Source organism: Pinus tabuliformis, chromosome 6 (genome assembly GCF_031772625.1).
Source record: "Pinus tabuliformis cultivar Carrire ecotype Pingquan chromosome 6, CPIR1, whole genome shotgun sequence".
Taxonomy (NCBI): Eukaryota; Viridiplantae; Streptophyta; class Pinopsida; order Pinales; family Pinaceae; genus Pinus; species Pinus tabuliformis.
Genome location: NC_142292.1, coordinates 1798919959 through 1798939527, shown reverse-complemented (window position 1 = coordinate 1798939527; position 19569 = coordinate 1798919959). Strand labels below are relative to the sequence as shown.

The following is a 19569-nucleotide window of genomic DNA, read 5'->3' as shown; positions in this document are numbered from 1 at the left end:
TGGAGCTACAAATTAGTAAAAGATATTTTTAAGTGAAGTGTGTTACATATAAGCATGTTGACTCACCTTCATTAATAGGTAATAAGCTTCATTTTCACTGCTTTTTTCCTTCATTTCCTTTTCCACACCCAAAAAAGGAAACCAAGACCAATTTATAAAAAACATGAAAACAAAAACAAAAACAAAAACAAAGGAGTAGAACAAATCCAATAAGCGAAACCAAGACCAAACTACAAAAAGTGGGGGGGAAATACAAAACAAAACAAAGCAAAGGAAAATGAGTACAACAAAAAGCATGGCCATGCTTGAACTCAACAAAACAAAACATGCAGACAAGAACAAAGAAAAAATTCCAAATATCCTCTCTGCACATCATATCCCTTGCAATGTGTTGTCCTCCACTGAAAGGAAAAAAACGGGTTGAATAAGGTTAAAATACACACACAGTTAGTAATGATAAGTGTATTTCAAAACCAATAATTATTTATAACATGAAACGCACCACGCTAGAGTTTGTTTTATAACTGTGGACATTCTCTTTTGTATTCCACTTGCTTCTGCTCATCCAAACAAGCTACCTACAACATATACAACATAAAATATTAGAATCATTATATAAATTAAACTAGAGAGTTGAATGCAATAATCAATCGTAATAAGAAACACACCTTTCTTTGAGATTGTTGTATAAAAGGGGAGAGTCCATTTTGTATTTCACATATTTAGTGTCTCTGGAACAAGCCATTTGCCATAGATACATAATAAAATATTAGATTTCTAATCATAGTTAAATTGGAGAGTTTGACGGCCTGAACTATGTTATTCGAGTCAATTTATATTCCATGCTATATGTCAAAAAATTATAAATTTTCTAAACTAGATATACTTCTACTCGAAATAATTAAAACATTGTTTTCATAAGAGGTGCTTTTTTCGAAAAATGAATCTAAGCATATCTGAACATATACACCCGAAATCCTAGGGTCCACAAGGTGGTATGTTAGCACGACGGTCGATTGATTAGAGGGTTAGTATGCTTGCTTGCTCAACCTTACCCACGTCCTCTATAGGGAACTGTGTGGGAGTGTCTATATGATGTGGAGCAAGAAAACATACAAATTTAAAGATACCATTTGATATATATGTCAAACCAATAATTGAGTAGCATTACCCAAGAACCATGCTAGAAGAAGAAATAGTCTTGCAAACAAATAATAATAATACTATTTTGTTGTAAAACCACATGACTCACCCATCATCTTTGTTGCATCTGCATTGCTTAAGGTATCTTCTCCAATCAACCATCCCAAACACTATAATTGTAGTCTCTCACTGCACAAAGTAATATTATCTACGAGATTACCAATAAACCACGAGAGAATTTGAATAACAAATATACAGAGTGATAAATTAGTTGTACACATACCTACTTGCCCTTGACCCATTAACCAGATCATACTACCTTGAAGTTATGACAAAAGGATAAATTGTTATGCAAACAACAAATATTTCAATGGATTAAAACACAATATTAACATGTAGGAAAAAAGTATTCCTCACCGATGATTTGCATTGGGTTCGTAGAATCTCTCAAGTATCTTCACCACCTTGAAGTTATGACAAAAGGATAAATGGTTGTGCAAACAACAAATATTTCAATGGATTAAAACACAATATTAATATGTAGGAAAAAAGTATTCATCACCGATGATTTGCATTGGGTTCGTAGAATCTCTCAAGTATCTTCACCGCTTGACCTTCATTGACTATACAACTGTAGTCACTTAGTACATAGAGCGAATCAATATAGTTAAGTATGATACCACATATAAAACATTTAATAAATTGAATAGCAAGCAAATGAAGTCACGAATTAGCAATAATTATGATTGAGGTGCAATGCATATAGTTAAGGTGATTCACCTTCATTTATGAATGATAACCTCCATCTCATTCCTTTCGTTTTCTCTCCCTGCCGCCTTCCTTTCCTTTCACATTAACCGGATCATACTACCTTGAAGTTATGACAAAAGGATAAATTGTTGCGCAAACAACAAATATTTCAATGGATTAAAACACAATATCAATATGTAGGAAAAAAGTATTCCTCACCGATGACTTGCATTGGGTTCGTAGAATCTCTCAAGTATCTTCACCACTTGACCTTCATTGACTATAAAACTGTAGTCACTTAGCAATATAGTTGAGTATGAGACCACATATAAACATTTAATAAATTGAATAGCAAGCAAATGAAGTCACGAATTAGCAATAATTATGATTGAGGTGCAATGCATATAGTTAAGGTGATTCACCTTCATTTATGAATGATAACCTCCATCTCATTCCTTTCATTTTCTCTCCCTGTCGCCTTCCTTTCCTTTCACACACCCAACAAACAAAACGAAGACCAAACTACAAAAAATGAGAAAAAATGCAAAACAAAAAAGCATGCCCACGCTCAAACTCAACAAAAACAAAACATGTAAACAACAACAATAAAATATTGCAAACTCCCCCTTTGTGCATTATCTCTATTGAAGTGTCCTCTCCTCCACTGAAAGAAAAAAAGGTGGGGTGCATTAGATTAAAATACAAAAATAGATAATAATGGTAAGCATATTTCAAAACTCATAATTATTCATAATAGGAAACATACCTCCTCTAGAGTTTGTTTTATAATGATAGACACTCCATTTTGTACTCCACTTACTCATGCTCACGAGAACAAGCCATCTATAGTAGATAGATAATAAGATATTAGAATCGTTATATAAATTAAACTAGAAAGTTGAACGCAACAATCAATCATAATATGAAACATACCTATCTTTGGCATTTTTTATATGACGGGGGATAATCCATTTTGAATTTCACATATTTATGCTCACTAGAATCAACCATCTGCATTAGATACACAATAAAATATTAAAATTCTAACAAAATTTAAACTTGAGTTGAAGGCATGAATTTGTCATCCAACTTAATATTAAAATTCTAACAAAATTTAAACTTGATTTGAAGGCATGAATTTGTCATCCAACTTAATTCTACTCGACTTAGATTTCATGCTATATCTCAAAACATATAAATTTTCTAAACTAGATGTAATTCTACTACGAATAATGCAATCAATGTTATCATTAGAGAAATCATTATTTTTGTAAGAGGTATCTAAGCATATTTAAACATATTGAACACCAAAAATCCTAGGGGCCACAAGTTGGTAGTGTTGTCTATTAGCACAATGGTTGATTGGTTAAGGGTCAGTATGCTTCCTTGTTCAACCTTACCATCCTCCTCTCCCAGGGGCCACAAGTTGGTAGTGTTGTCTATTAGCACAATGGTTGATTGGTTAAGGGTCAGTATGCTTCCTTGCTCAACCTTACCATCCTCCTCTCTAGAGGAAGTTTTGACGAACTGTGCGTGTGATGTGGAGCAAGAAAGCATATAAATCTAAGCATACCATTTGATGTAAATGTCAAACCACTAATTGAGTAGTAATACTCGAGAATTATGCTAGAAGGACAACCTTACCATCCTCCTCTCTAGAGGAAGTTTTGACGGAGTGTGCGTGTGATGTGGAGCAAGAAAGCAAATAAAGCTAAGCATACCATTTGATGTAAATGTCAAACCACTAATTGAGTAGTAATACTCGAGCATTATGCCAGAAGGAGAAAAAATCAAACAAACGAATAATAATAACACTATTTTGTTGGAAAAGAACATGACTCACCCATCCTCTGCACTGCATCTACATTGCCTAAGATATCTTCTCCACTTTACTCTGTCAAACACAACAATTGTAGTCACTCACTGCACATTGTAATATTATATATAAGCTTACAAATAAAGCAGGAGAGCTTAAGTAACAAATATACAGAGCGATGAATTAACCACACACATACCTGACCTCTCTTCGCTAATATTATAGCAGCAGCAATCATGAATAATAAGCCCTGAAGATATGAACTCCAATATAAATTTTCCATTTCTTTGCTTAAGTAACAAATATACATAGAGATGAATTAACCACACACATACTTGCCCTCCCTTGGGCTAATATTATTCGCAACAGCGATCATGAACAATAAGCCCTAAAAATGTGAACTCCAATATAACTTTTCCATTTCTTTCCTATCCAAGTTCTTGGAAAAATATTGAATCTGATACCCATGAACAAGATCATACTACCTCGAAACCATGACAAAAGGATGAAACAAATATTTCAGTGTCTACAAGGACAATTGTGTTTTGTAGGAGAAAAGTACGGCTCACCCATCATCTATGCAACGTTCGTAGAATGTCTAATGCATCATCACCACTTGATTGTAGACTGTACAATTGTATTTGTTCACTACATAAAGAAGATCAATCTAGTTGATTACGAGAGCATAGATAAAACATATAATAAATTGAATAGCAAATAAATGGAGCCACAAATTAGCAAAAGATAATTTTAAGTGAAGTGCATTGCATATAGGTATGTTGACTCACTTTCATTTATGAAGAATAGCCTCCATTTTCTCTGTTTTCTTCCTCCATTTCATTTTCCACACCCAAGAAACAAAACCAAGACCAAACATACAAAAGCAAAACAAAGGAGAACAAATACAACATAACAAACAAAACCAAGACCAAACATACAAAAGCAAAACAAAGGAGAACAAGTACAACATACCCAACAAATGAAACCAAGACCAAACTACAAAAAACAAGGGAAAAAAAAGCAAAAGAAAGGAAAACGACTAGAACACAAAGCATGGCCAACCTCAAACTCAACAAAACAAAACATGTAGACAAGAACAAAGAAAAGAGTGCAAACATCCCCTCTGCACATCACCTATCCACCAATGTGTTGCTCTCCTCCGCTAAAAGGAAATAAAGCGGGCTGGATAAGCTTAAAATACACACAATTACTAACGGTAAGCATATTTCAAAACCAATATTTATTCATAATAGGAAATGCAAAGCATATAAATCTAAGCACACCATTGGATGTAAATGTCAAACCACTAATTTAGTACCACTCGAAAATTATTTTAGAAGGAGAAAAAGTCAAACAAACGAATAATAATAACACTATTTTGTTGGAAAATAACATGACTCACCCATCCTCTGCGCTGCATCTACATTGCCTAAGATATCTTCTCCACTTTACTCTATCAAACACAACAATTGTAGTCACTCACTGCACATTGTAATATTATATATAAACTTACAAAAAAACTAGGAGAGCTTAAGTAACAAATATAAAGAGGGATGAATTAACCACACACATACCTGCCCTCCCTTGGCTAATATTATAGCCAAGGGCAATCATGAACAATAAGCCCTGAAGATGTGAACTCCAATATAACTTTTCCATTTAACATGACTCACCCATCCTCTGCACTGCATCTACATTGCCTAAGATATCTTCTCCACTTTACTGTGTCCAACACAACAATTGTAGTCACTCACTACACATTGCAATATTATATATAAGCTTACAAATAAACCAGGACCAAGAGAGCTTAAGTAACAAATATATAGATGGATGAATTAACCACACACACACCTGCCCTCCCTTGGCTAATATTATAGCAGCAGCAATCATGAAAAATAAGCCCTAAAGGTGTGAACTCCATTATTACTTTTCCATTAATGTGCTTAAGAAACGAATATACATAGAGATGAATTAACCACACACATACCTGCCCTCCCTTGCTAATATTATAGCAAGGGCAATCATGAACAATAAGCCCTGAAGATGTGAACTCCATTATAACTTTTCCATTTCTTTCCTATCAAAGTTCTCAGAAAAATCTTGAATCTAATACCCATGAACAAGATAATACTACCTCAAAACCATGAGAAAAGGATGAAACAAAATTTCATTGTATGCAAGGAAGATTGTGTTTTGTAGGAGAAAAGTACGCTCACCCATAATTTATGCCACATTCGTAGAATGTCTAGTGCATCACCACCGCTTGACCATTGTACACTGTACAATTGTATTTGTTCACTACATAAAGAAGATCAATCTAGTTGATTATGAGAGCATAGATAAAACATATAATAAATTGAATAGCAAATAGATTGAGCCACAAATTAGCAAAAGATAATTTTAAGTGAAGTGCATTGCACATAGGTATGTTGACTCACCTTCATTTATGAAGAATAACCTCCATTTTCTCTGTTTTCTTCCTCCATTTCTTTTTCCACACCCAAGAAACAAAACCAAGACATAGCTACAAAAAACATGAAAAGAAAAAGCAAAACAAAGGACAACAAGTACAACATACCCAACAAATGAAACAAAGACAAAACTACAAAAAACAAGGGAAAAAAAGCAAAAGAAAGGAAAACGACTAGAACACAAAGCATGGCCATGCTCAAACTCAACAAAATAAAACATGTACACAAGAACAAAGAAAAGAGTGCAAACATCCCCTCTGCACATCTCATATCCACCATTGTGTTGCTCTCCTCTGCTAAAAGGAAATAAAGCGGGCTGAATAAGCTTAAAATACACACAATTAGTAATGGTAAGCATATTTCAAAACCAATATTTATTCATAATAGGAAATGCAAAGCATATAAATCTAAGCATACCATTTGATGTAAATGTCAAACCACTAATTGAGTAGTACTACTCGAGAATTCTGTTAGAAGGAGAAATTCAAACAAACTAATAATAATAATAATAACACTATTTTGTTGGAAAAGAACACGACTCACCCATCCTCTCCACTGCATCTACATTGCCTAAGATATCTTCTCCACTTTAATCTGTCAAACACCGCAATTATAGTCACTCACTACACATTGTAATATTATATATAAGCTTACAAATAAACAGGGAGAGCTTAAGTAATAAATATACAAAGCGATGAATTAACCACACACATACCTGCCCGATCTTCTCCACTTTACTCTGTCAAACACAACAATTGCAGTCACTCGGTGCAAATTGTAATATTATATATAAGCTTACAAATAAACCAGGAGAGCTTAAGTAACAAATATACAGAGCGATGAATTAACCACACACATACCTGTCCTCCCTTGGCTAATATTACAAATATACAGAGCGATGAATTAACCACACACATACCTGTCCTCCCTTGGCTAATATTATAGCAACAACAATCATGAACAATAAGCCCTAAAGATGTGAACTCCAATATAACTTTTCCATTTCTTTGCTTAAGTAACGAATATACATAGAGATGAATTAACCACACACATACCTGCCCTCCCTTGGGCTAATATTATAGCAACAGCAATCATGAACAATAAGCCCTGAAGATGTGAACTCCAATATAACTTTTCCATTTCTTTCCTATCAAAGTTCTGGGAAAAATCTTAAATCTGATACCCACGAACAAGATCATACTACCTCGAAACCATGACAAAAGGATTATGCAAGGACAATTGTGTTTTGTAGGAAAAAAGTATGGCTCACCCATCCTCTATGCCACGTTCGTAGAATATCTAGTGCATCATCACCACTTGACCATTGTAGACTCTACAATTGTATTTGTTCACTACATAAAGAAGATCAATTGAGTTGATTATGAGAGCATAGATAAAACATATAATAAATATAGATAAAACATATAATAAATTCAATAGCAAATAAATGGAGCCACAAATTAGCAAAAGATAATTTTAAGTGAAGTGCATTGCATATAGGTATGTTGACTCACCTTCATTTATGAAGAATAACCTCCATTTTCTCTGTTTGCTTCCTCCATTTCTTTTTCCACACCCAAGAAACAAAACCAAGACATAGCTACAAAAAACATGAAAAGAAAAAGCAAAACAAAGGATAACAAGTACAACATACCCAACAAATGAAACCAAGACCAAACTACAAAAAACAAGGGAAAAAAAGCAAAACAAAGGAAAATGACTACAACACAAAGCATGGCCATGCTCAAACTCAACAAAACAAAATGTGTACACAAGAACAAAGAAAAGATTGAAAAAATCCCCTTTGCATCTCCTATCCACCAATGTGTTGCTCTCCTCTGCTAAAAGGAAATAAAGTGGGCTGAATAAGCTTAAAATACACACAATTAGTAATGGTAAGTATATTTCAAAACAAATATTTATTCATAATAGGAAATGCAAAGCATATAAATCTAAGCATACCATTTGATGTAAATGTCAAACCACTAATTGAGTAGTACTACTCGAGAATTATGTTACAAGGAGAAAAATTCCAACAAATGAATAATAATAACACTATTTTGTTGGAAAAGGACATGACTCACCCATCCTCTGCACTGCATCTACATTGCCTAAGATATCTTCTCCACTTTACTCTATCGAACAGAACAATTGTAGTTACTCACTGCACATTGTAATATTATATATAAGCTTACAAATAAACCGAGAGAGCTTAAGTAACAAATATACAGAGCGATGAATTAACCACACACATACCTGACCTCCCTTCGCTAATATTATAGCAGCAGCAATCATGAACAATAAGCCCTGAAGATGTGAACTCCAATATAACTTTTCCATTTCTTTGCTTAAGTAACGAATATACATAGAGATGAATTAACCACACACATACCTGCCCTCCCTTGGGCTAATATTATTAGCAACAGCGATCATGAACAATAAGCCCTGAAGATGTGAACTCCAATATAACTTTTCCATTTCTTTCCTATCAAAGTTCTCGGAAAAATATTGAATCTGATACCCATGAACAAGATCATACTACCTCGAAACCCTGACAAAAGGATGAAACAAATATTTCAGTGTCTGCAAGGACAATTGTGTTTTGTAGGAGAAAAGTACGGCTCACCCATCCTCTATGCAACGTTCGTAGAATGTCTAGTGCATCATCACCACTTGATTGTAGACTGTACAATTGTATTTGTTCACTACATAAAGAAGATCAATCTAGTTGATTATGAGAGCATAGATAAAACATATAATAAATTGAATAGCAAATAAATGGAGCCACAAATTAGCAAAAGATAATTTTAAGTGAAATGCATTGCATATAGGTATGTTGACTCACCTTCATTTATGAAGAATAACCTCCATTTTCTCCGTTTGCTTCCTCCATTTCTTTTTCCACACCCAAGAAACAAAACCAAGACCAAACATACAAAAGCAAAACAAAGGAGAACAAGTACAACATACCCAACAAATGAAACCAAGACCAAACTACAAAAAACAAGGGAAAAAAAGCAAAAGAAAAGAAAACGACTAGAACACAAATCATGGCCAAGCTCAAACTCAACAAAACAAAACATGAAGACAAGAACAAATAAAAGATTGCAAACATCCCCTCTGCACATCACCTATCCACCAATGTGTTGCTCTCCTCTGCTAAAAGGAAATAAAGCGGGTTGGATAAGCTTAAAATACACACAATTACTAATGGTAAGCATATTTCAAAACCAATATTTATTCATAATAGGAAATGCAAAGCATATAAATCTAAGCATACCATTTGATCTAAATGTCAAACCACTAATTTAGTACTACACGAAAATTATGTTAGGAGAAAAAGTCAAACAAACGAATAATAATAACACTATTTCGTTGGAAAATAGCATGACTCGCCCATCCTCTATACTGCATCTACATTGCCTAAGATATCCTCTCCACTTTACTCTGTCAAACACAACAATTGTAGTCACTCACTTCAAAATGTAATATTATATATAAGCTTACAAATAAACCAGGAGAGCTTAAGTAACAAATATAAAGAGGGATGAATTAACTACAAACATACCTGCCCTCCCTGGACTAATATTATAGCCAAGCGCAATCATGAACAATAATCCCTGAAGATGTGAACTGCAATATAATTTTTCCATTTAACATGACTGACCCACTTTACTCTGTCAAACACAACAATTCTAGTCACTCACTACACATTGCAATATTATATATAAGCTTACAAATAAACCAGGAAAGCTTAAGTAACAAATATACAGAGGGATGAATTAACCACACACATACCTGCCCTCCCTTGGCTAATATTATAGCAGCAGCAATCATGAACAATAAGCTCTCCCTTGGCTAATATTATAGCAGTGGCAATCATGAACAATAAGCCCTGAAGGTGTGAACTCCAATATAACTTTTCCATTTATGTGCTTAAGTAACAAATATACATAGAGATGAATTAACCACACACATACCTGCCCTCCCTTGCTAATATTATAGCAAGGACAATCATTAACAATAAGCCCTGAAGATGTGAACTCCAATATAACTTTTCCATTTCTTTCCTATCAAAGTTCTCAGAAAAATCTTGAATCTAATACCCATGAACAAGATCATACAAACTCTAAACCATGACAAAAGGATGAAACAAAATTTCATTGTATGCAAAGAAGATTGTGTTTTGTAGGAGAACCATACTCTATAACACATTCGTAGAATGTCTAGTGCATCATCACCGCTTGACCATTGTACACTGTACAATTGTATTTGTTCACTACATAAAGAAGATCAATCTAGCTGATTATGAGGGCATAGATAAAACATATAATAAATTGAATAGCAAATAAATGGAGCCACAAATTAGCAAAAGATAATTTTAAGTGAAGTGCATTGCATATAGGTATGTTGACTCACCTTCATTTATGAAGAATAACCTCCATTTTCTCTTTTTGCTTCCTCCATTTCTTTTTCCACACCCAAGAAACAAAACCAAGACATAGCTACAAAAAACATGAAAGGAAAAAGAAAAACAAAGGAGAACAAGTACAACATACCCAACAAATGAAACCAAGACCAAACTACAAAAAACAAGGGAAAAAAAAGCAAAAGAAAGGAGGACGACTAGAACACAAAGCATGGCCATGCTCAAACTCAACAAAACAAAACATGTACACAAGAACAAAGAAAAGAGTGCAAACATCCCCTTTGCACATCTCCTATCCACCAATGTGTTGCTCTCCTCCGCTAAAAGGAAATAAAGCAAGCTGAATAAGCTGAAAATACAAACAATTAGTAATGGTAAGCATAGTTCAAAACCAATATTTATTCATAATAGGAAATGCAAAGCATATAAATCTAAGCATACCATTTGATGTAAATGTCAAACCACTAATTGAGTAGTACTACTCGAGAAGTATGTTAGAAGAAGAAAAAGTCAAACAAACTAATAACAATAGTAACACTATTTTGTTGGAAAAGAACACGACTCACCCATCCTCTCCACTGCATCTACATTGCCTAAGATATCTTCTCCACTTTACTCTGTCAAACACCACAATTGTAGTCACTCACTACACATTGTAATATTATATATAAGCTTACAAATAAACCGGGAGAGCTTAAGTAATAAATATATAGAGCGATGAATTAACCACACACATACCTGCCCTATCTTCTCCACTTTACTCTGTCAAACACAACAATTGCAGTCACTCGGTGCAAATTATAATATTATATATAAGCTTACAAATAAACCAGGAGAGCTTAAGTAACAAATATACAGAGCGATGAATTAAACACACACATACCTGTCCTCCCTTGGCTAATATTACAAATATACAGAGCGATGAATTAACCACACACATACCTGTCCTCCCTTGGCTAATATTACAAATATACAGAGCGATGAATTAACCACACACATACCTATCCTCCCTTCGCTAATATTATAGAAACAACAATCATGAACAATAAGCCCTAAAGATGTGAACTCCAATATAACTTTTCCATTTCTTTGCTTAAGTAACAAATATACATAGAGATGAATTAACCACACACATACCTGCCCTCCCTTGGGCTAATATTATAGCAACAGCAATCATGAACAATAAGCCCTGAAGATGTGAACTCCAATATAACTTTTCCATTTCTTTCATATCAAAGTTCTGGGAAAAATCTTGAATCTGATACCCATGAACAAGATCATACTACCTCGAAACCATGACAAAAGGATTATGCAAGGACAATTGTGTTTTGTAGGAAAAAAGTATGGCTCACCCATCCTCTATGCCACGTTCGTAGAATATCTAGTGCATCATCACCACTTGACTATTGTAGACTCTACAATTGTATTTGTTCACTACATAAAGAAGATCAATCGAGTTGATTATGAGAGCATAGATAAAACATATAATAAATTCAATAGCAAATAAATGGAGCAACAAATTAGTAAAAGATAATTTTAAGTGAAGTGCATTGCATATAGGTATGTTGACTCACCTTCATATATGAAGAATAACCTCCATTTTTTCTGTTTGCTTCCTCCATTTCTTTTTCCACACCCATTAAACAAAACCAAGACATAGCTACAAAAAACATGAAAAGAAAAAGCAAAACAAAGGAGAACAAGTACAACATACCCAACAAATGAAACCAAGACCAAACTATAAAAAACAAGGGGAAAAAAGCAAAACAAAGGAAAATGACTACAACACAAAGCATGGCCATGCTCAAACTCAACAAAACAAAACGTGTAGACAAGAACAAAGAAAAGATTGCAAACATCCCCTTTGCATCTCCTATCCACCAATGTGTTGCTCTCCTCCGCTAAAAGGAAATAAAGTGGGTTGAATAAGCTTAAAATACACACAATTAGTAATGGTAAGCATATTTCAAAACCAATATTTATTCATAATAGGAAATGCAAAGCATATAAATCTAAGCATACCATTTGATGTAAATGTCAAACCACTAATTGAGTAGTACTACTCGAGAATTATGTTAGAAGGAGAAAAAGTCAAACAAACGAATAATAATAACACTATTTTGTTGGAAAAGAACATGACTCACCCATCCTCTGCACTGCATCTACATTGCCTAAGATATCTTCTCCACTTTACTCTGTCAAACACAACAATTGTAGTCACTCACTGCACATTGTAATATTATATATAAGCTTACAAATAAACCAGGAGAGCTTAAGTAACAAATATATAGAGCGGTGAATTAACCACACACATACCTGACTTTCGTTGGCTAATATTATAGCAGCAACAATCATGAACAATAAGCCCTGAAGATGTGAACTCCAATATAACTTTTCCATTTCCTTGCTTAAGTAACGAATATACATAGAGATGAATTAACCACACACATACCTGCCCTCCCTTAGGCTAATATTATGGCAACAACAATCACGAACAATAAGCCCTGAAGATGTGAACTCCAATATTACTTTTCCATTTCTTTCCTATCATCCCTATCAAAGTTCTGGGAAAATTCTTGAATATGATACCCATCAACAAGATCATACTACATCAAAACCATGACAAAAGGATGAAACAAATATTTCAATGTATGCAAAGACAATTGTATTTTGCAGGAGAAAAGTACGGCTCACCCATCCTCTATGCCACGTTCGTACAATGTCTAGTGCATCATCACCACTTGACCATTGTAAATTGTACAATTGTATTTGTTCACTGTATAAAGAAAATCAATATAATTGATTATGAGAGCATAGATAAAACATATAACAAATTGAATAGCAAATAAATGGAGCCACAAATTAGCAAAAGATAATTTTAAGTGAAGTGCATTGCATATAGGTATGTTGACTCACCTTCATTTATGAAGAATAACCTCCATCTTCTCTGTTTGCTTCTTCCATTTATTTTTCCACACCCAAGAAACAAAACCAAGACATAGCTACAAAAAACATGAAAAGAAAAAGCAAAACAAAGGAGAACAAGTACAACATACCCAACAAATGAAACCAAGATCAAACTACAAAAAAGAAGGGAAAAAAGCAAAACAAAGGAAAACAACTACAACACAAAACATGGCCATGCTCAAACTCAACAAAACAAAACACAAAACATATAGACAAGAACAAAGAAAAGATTGCAAATATCCCCTCCTCCTATCCACCAATGTGTTGCTCTCCTCCGCTAAAAGGAAATAAGGCGAGCTGAATAAGCTTAAAATACACACAATTAGTAATGGTAAGCATATTTCAAAACCAATATTTATTCATAATAGGAAATGCAAACCACTAATTGAGTAGTACTACTCAAGAGAATTATGTTAGAAGGAGGAAAAGTCAAACAAACGAATAATAATAACACTATGTTGTTGGAAAAGAACATGACTCACCCATCCTTTGCACTGCATCTACATTTCCTAAGATATCTTCTCCTCTTTACTCTGTCAAACACAACAATTGTAGTCACTCACTGCACATTGTAAAATTATATATAAGCTTACAAATAAACCAGGAGAGCTGAAGTAACAAATATACAGAGCATTGAATGTTCCCGATGATGTGTGTGTTTCCTTTTCTTCGCGCTGGAGTACTTCTACATGTGGGTGCTGCTCGCTCGGGAGCGATCCCCATAAACTTGACTGGATCAAAGGATGGGATGGATCGACTTTAGTAGTTCCCTTGGGGCCTCACCGAAAGAAGGAAGGCTCCCCACATGAACAGAGATCGGGGAAGATTGAAGTCTTAGATAGATGTTGGGGTGCGTCTGCCTATTCATGTTCGCCAAGCTGAACCACACACATTCCTGCCGTCCCTTGGCTAATATTATAGCAACAACAATCATGAACAATAAGCCCTGAAGATGTGAACTCCAATATAACTTTTCCATTTCTTTGCTTAACTAACGAATATACATAGAGATGAATTAACCACACACATACCAACCCTCCCTTGGGCTAATATTATAGCAACAACAATCATGAACAATAAGCCCTGAAGATGTGAACTCCAATATAACTTTTCCATTCCTTTGCTTAAGTAACGAATATACATAGAGATGAATTAACCACACACATATCTGCCCTCCCTTGGGGTAATATTATAGCAACAGCAATCATGAACAATAATCGTTGAAGATGTGAATTCCAATATAACTTTTCCATTTCTTTCCTATCAAAGTTCTATGAAAAATATTGAATCTAATACCCATGAATAATATCATACTACCTCGAAACCATGACAAAAGGATGAAACAAATATTTCAGTGTATGCAAGGACAATTGTGCTTTGTAGGACAAAAGTACGGCTCACCCATCCTTTATGCCACGTTCGTAGAATGTCTAGTGCATCATCACCACTTAACCATTGTAGATTGTACAATTGTATTTGTTCACGATATAAAGAAGATCAATGTAGTTGATTATGAGAGCATCGATAAAACATATAATAGATTGAATAGCAAATAAATGGAGCCACAAATTAGCAAAAGTTAATTTTAAGTGAAATGCATTGCATATAGGTATGTTGACTCACCTTCCTTTATGAATAATAACCTCAATTTTCTCTGTTCGCTTCCTCCATTTCTTTTTCCACACCCAAGAAACAAAACCAAGACATAGCTACAAAAAACACGAAAAGAAAAAGCAAAACAAAGGAGAACAAATACAACATACCCAACAAATGAAACCAAAAAACAAGGGAAAAAAAGCAAAACAAAGGAAAACAACTACAACACAAAGCATGGCCATGCTCAAACTCAACAAAACAAAACATGTACACAAGAACAAAGAAAAGATTGCAAACATCCCCTCTGCACATCTCCTATCCACCAATGTGTTGCTCTCCTCCGCTAAAAGGAAATAAAGCGCGTTGAATAAGCTTAACATACACACAATTAGTAATGGTAAGCATATTTCAAAACCAAAATTTATTCATAAGAGGAAATGCAAAGCATATAAATCTAAGCATACCATTTCATGTAAATGTCAAACCACTAATTGAGTAGTACTACTCGAGAATTATGTTAGAAGGAGAAAAAGTCAAACAAACGAATTATAATAACACTATTTTGTTGGAAAATAAAATGACTCACCCATCCTCTAAGACTGCATCTACATCGCCTAAGATATCTTCTCCACTTTTAATATGTCAAACACGACAATCATTGTAGTCACTCGCTGCACATTGTAATATTATAAATAAGCTTACAAATAAAGCAAGAGAGCTTAAGTAACAAATATACAGAGCGATGAATTAATCACACACATACCTACCATCCCTTGGCTATTATTATAGCAGCAGCAATTATGAACAATAAGCCTTGAAGATGTGAACTCAAATATAACTTTTCCATTTCTTTGCTTAATTAACGAATATATACATAGAGATGAATTAACCACACACATACCTGCCCTCACTTGGGCTAATATTATAGCGACAGCGATCATGAACAATAAGCCTTGAAGATGTGCACTCCAATATAGCTTTTCCATTTCTTTCCTATCAAAGTTCTAGGAAAAATCTTGAATCTGATATCCATGAACATAATCATACTACCTCGAAACCATGACAAAATGATGAAACAAATATTTCAGTGTAAGCAAGGTAATTGTGTTTTGTAGGAGAAAAGTATTGCTCACCCATCCTCTATGCCACGTTCATAGAATGTCTAATGCATCATCACCACTTAACCATTGTAGACTGTACAGTTGTAAGTGTTCACTACATAAAGAAGATCAATGTAGTTGATTATGAGAGCATATAGATAAAACATATAATAAATTGAATAGCAAATAAATGGAGCTACAAATTAGCAAAAGATAATTTTAAGTGAAATGCATTGCATATAGGTATGTTGACTCACCTTCCTTTATGAATAATAACCTCAATTTTCTCTGTTTGCTTCCTCCATTTCTTTTTCCACACCCAAGAAACAAAACCAAAATATAGTTACAAAAAACATGAGAAGAAAAAGCAAAACAAAGGAAAAAAAGTACAGCATACCCAACAAATGAAACCGAAACCAAACTACAAAAAACAAGGAAAAAAAGCTAAACAACTAGAACACAAAGCATGGCCATGCTCAAACTCAACAAAACAAATCATGTAGACATGAACAAAGAAAAAATTGAAAACATCCCCTCTTCACATCTCCTATCCACCAATGTGTTGCTCTCCTCCGCTAAAAGGAAATAAATCGCGCTGAATAAGCTTAAAATACACACAATTAGTAATGGTAAGCATATTTCAAAACCAAAATTTATTCATAATAGGAAATGCAAAGCATATAAATCTAAGCATACCATTTCATGTAAATGTCAAACCACTAATTGAGAAGTACTACTCGAGAATTATGTTATAAGGAGAAAAAGTCAAACAAACGAATAATAATAACACTATTTAGTTGGAAAAGAAAATGACTCACCCATCCTCTGCACTGCATCTACATTGCCTAAGATATCTTCTCCACTTTTAATCTGTTAAACACAACAATTGTTGTAGTCACTCACTCCTTCTGTGGTCCAACTGATTCGAATTGATACTTATTCCGTGCCGGATCAATGCGCTTAAGTGGGTTCTAACTGGTATTGGTGCTTTTGTCCTTCTAAGAGCGCGCTCATAACTCACACAGCACATATGTAGCAGGCAGAGCGCACACAGAGTGCACGAATAGGTCACACCGCACATCGGTGGCAGGGGCATGTCGCACGTTTAGTCAAGGGTTGTACTACACATTGTAATATTATAAATAAGCTTACAAATAAACTAGGAGAGCTTAAGCAACAAATATACAGAGCGATGAATCAACCACACACATACCTGCCCTCCCTTGGCAAATATTATAGCAGCAGCAATATGAACAATAAGCCCTTAAGATGTGAACTCCAATATAACTTTTCCATTTCTTTGCTTAAGTAACGAATATACATAGAGTTGAATTAACCACACACATACCCGCCCTCCTTTGAGCTAATATTATAGCAACAACAATCATGAATAATAAGCCCTGAAGATGTGAACTCCAATATAACTTTTCTATTTCTTTGCTATGAACTCCAATATAACTTTTCCATTTCTTTCTTATCAAAGTTTTGGGAAAAATCTTGACTCTGATACCCATGAACAACATCATACTACCTCGAAACCATGACAAAAGGATGAAACAAATATTTCAGTGTATGCAAGGACAATTGTGTTTTGTAGGAGAAAAGTATGCAAGGACAATTGTGTTTTGTAGGAGAAAAGTACGGCTCACCCATCCTCTATGCCACGTTTGTAGAATGTCTAGTGCATCATCACCACTTGACCATCATAGACTGCATAATTGTATTTGTTCACTACATAAAGAAGATCAATCTAATTGATTATGAAAGCATAGATAAAACATATAATAAATTGAATAGTAAATAAATGGAGCCACAAATTAGCAAAAGATAATTTTAAGTGAAGTGCATTGCATATAGGTATGTTGACTCACCTTCATTTATGAAGAATAACCTCCATTTTCTCTGTTTGCTTCCTCCATTTCTTTTTCCACACCCAAGAAACAAAACCAAGACATAGCTACAAAAAACATGAAAAGAAAAAGCAAAACAAAGGAGAACAAGTACAACATACCCAACAAATGAAACCAAGACCAAACTACAAAAAACAAGAGAAAAAAAAGCAAAACAAAGGAAAACAACTACAACACAAAGCCTGGCCATGCTGAAACTCAACAAAACAAAACATATAGGCAAGAACAAAGAAAAGATTGCAAACATCCCTTTTGCACATCTCCTATCCACCAATGTGTTGCTCTCCTCTGCTAAAAGGAAATAAAGTGGGTTGAATAAGCTTAAAATACACACAATTAGTAATGTTAAGCATATTTCAAAACCAATATTTATTCATAATAAGAAGTGCAAAGCATATAAATCTAAGCATACCATTTGATGTAAATGTCAAAACACTAATTGTGTTAGAAGGAGAAAAAGTCCAACAAACGAATAATAATAACACTATTTTGTTGGAAAAGAAAATGACTCACCCATCCTCTGCACTTGATGTAAATGTCAAACCACTAATTATGTTAGAAAAGAACATGACTCACCCATCCTCTGCACTGCATCTACATTGCCTAAGACGTCTTCTCCACTCTACTCTGTCAGACACAACAATTGTAGTCACTCACTGCACATTGTAATATCATATATAAGCTTACAAATAAACCAGGAGAGCTTAAGTAACAAACATACAGAGTGATGAATTAACCACACACATACCTACCCTCCCTTGGCTAATATTATAGCAGCAACAATCATGAACAATAAGCCCTGAAGATGTGAACTCCAATATAACTTTTCCATTTCTTTGCTTAAGTAATGAATATACATAGAGATGAATTAACCACACACATACCTAATGAATTAACCACACACATATCTGCCCTCCCTTGGGCTAATATTATAGCAACAACAATCATGAACAATAAGCCCTGAAAATGTGAACTCCAATATAACTTTTCCATTTCTTTCTTATCAAAGTTTTGGGAAAAATCTTGAATCTGATACCCATGAACAACATCATACTACCTCGAAACCATGACAAAAGGATGAAACAAATATTTCAGTGTATGCAAGGACAGTTGTGTTTTGTAGGAGAAAAGTACTGCTCACCCTCTATGCCACATTCGTAGAATGTCTAGTGCATCATCACCACTTGACCATTGTAGACTGTATAATTGTATTTGTTCACTACATAAAGAATATCAATCTAGTTGATTATGAGAGCATAGATAAAACATATAATAAATTGAATAGCAAATAAATGGAGCCACAAATTAGCAAAAGATAATTTTAAGTGAACTGCATTGCATATAGGTATGTTGACTCACCTTCATTTATGAAGAATAACCTCCATTT

At 34.2% G+C, this 19569-nt stretch overlaps 1 protein-coding gene across 22 annotated transcripts in view; it reads right to left on the bottom strand.

Moving 5' to 3' along the window:
• LOC149266215 (topless-related protein 4-like) overlaps window positions 1-18770 on the bottom strand; it is a 34035-nt gene extending 15265 nt beyond the window's left edge. The window contains exons 1-17 of one of the 22 annotated variants that reach the window (XR_016260124.1): window positions 9026-9645; window positions 8573-8885; window positions 8437-8487; window positions 7695-8315; window positions 4279-4357; window positions 3909-3959; window positions 3737-3787; window positions 2827-2904; window positions 2660-2736; window positions 2316-2557; window positions 2113-2181; window positions 1924-2010; window positions 1561-1783; window positions 1253-1332; window positions 669-731; window positions 526-578; window positions 67-401 (exon numbers count right to left, since the gene is read on the bottom strand). The gene's annotated coding sequence lies outside the window, so the exon portion shown is untranslated. The other 21 variants (XR_016260123.1, XR_016260121.1, XR_016260131.1 and 18 more) reach the window with 21 other exon arrangements.
• Between the last annotated feature and the right edge of the window lie 799 nt (window positions 18771-19569).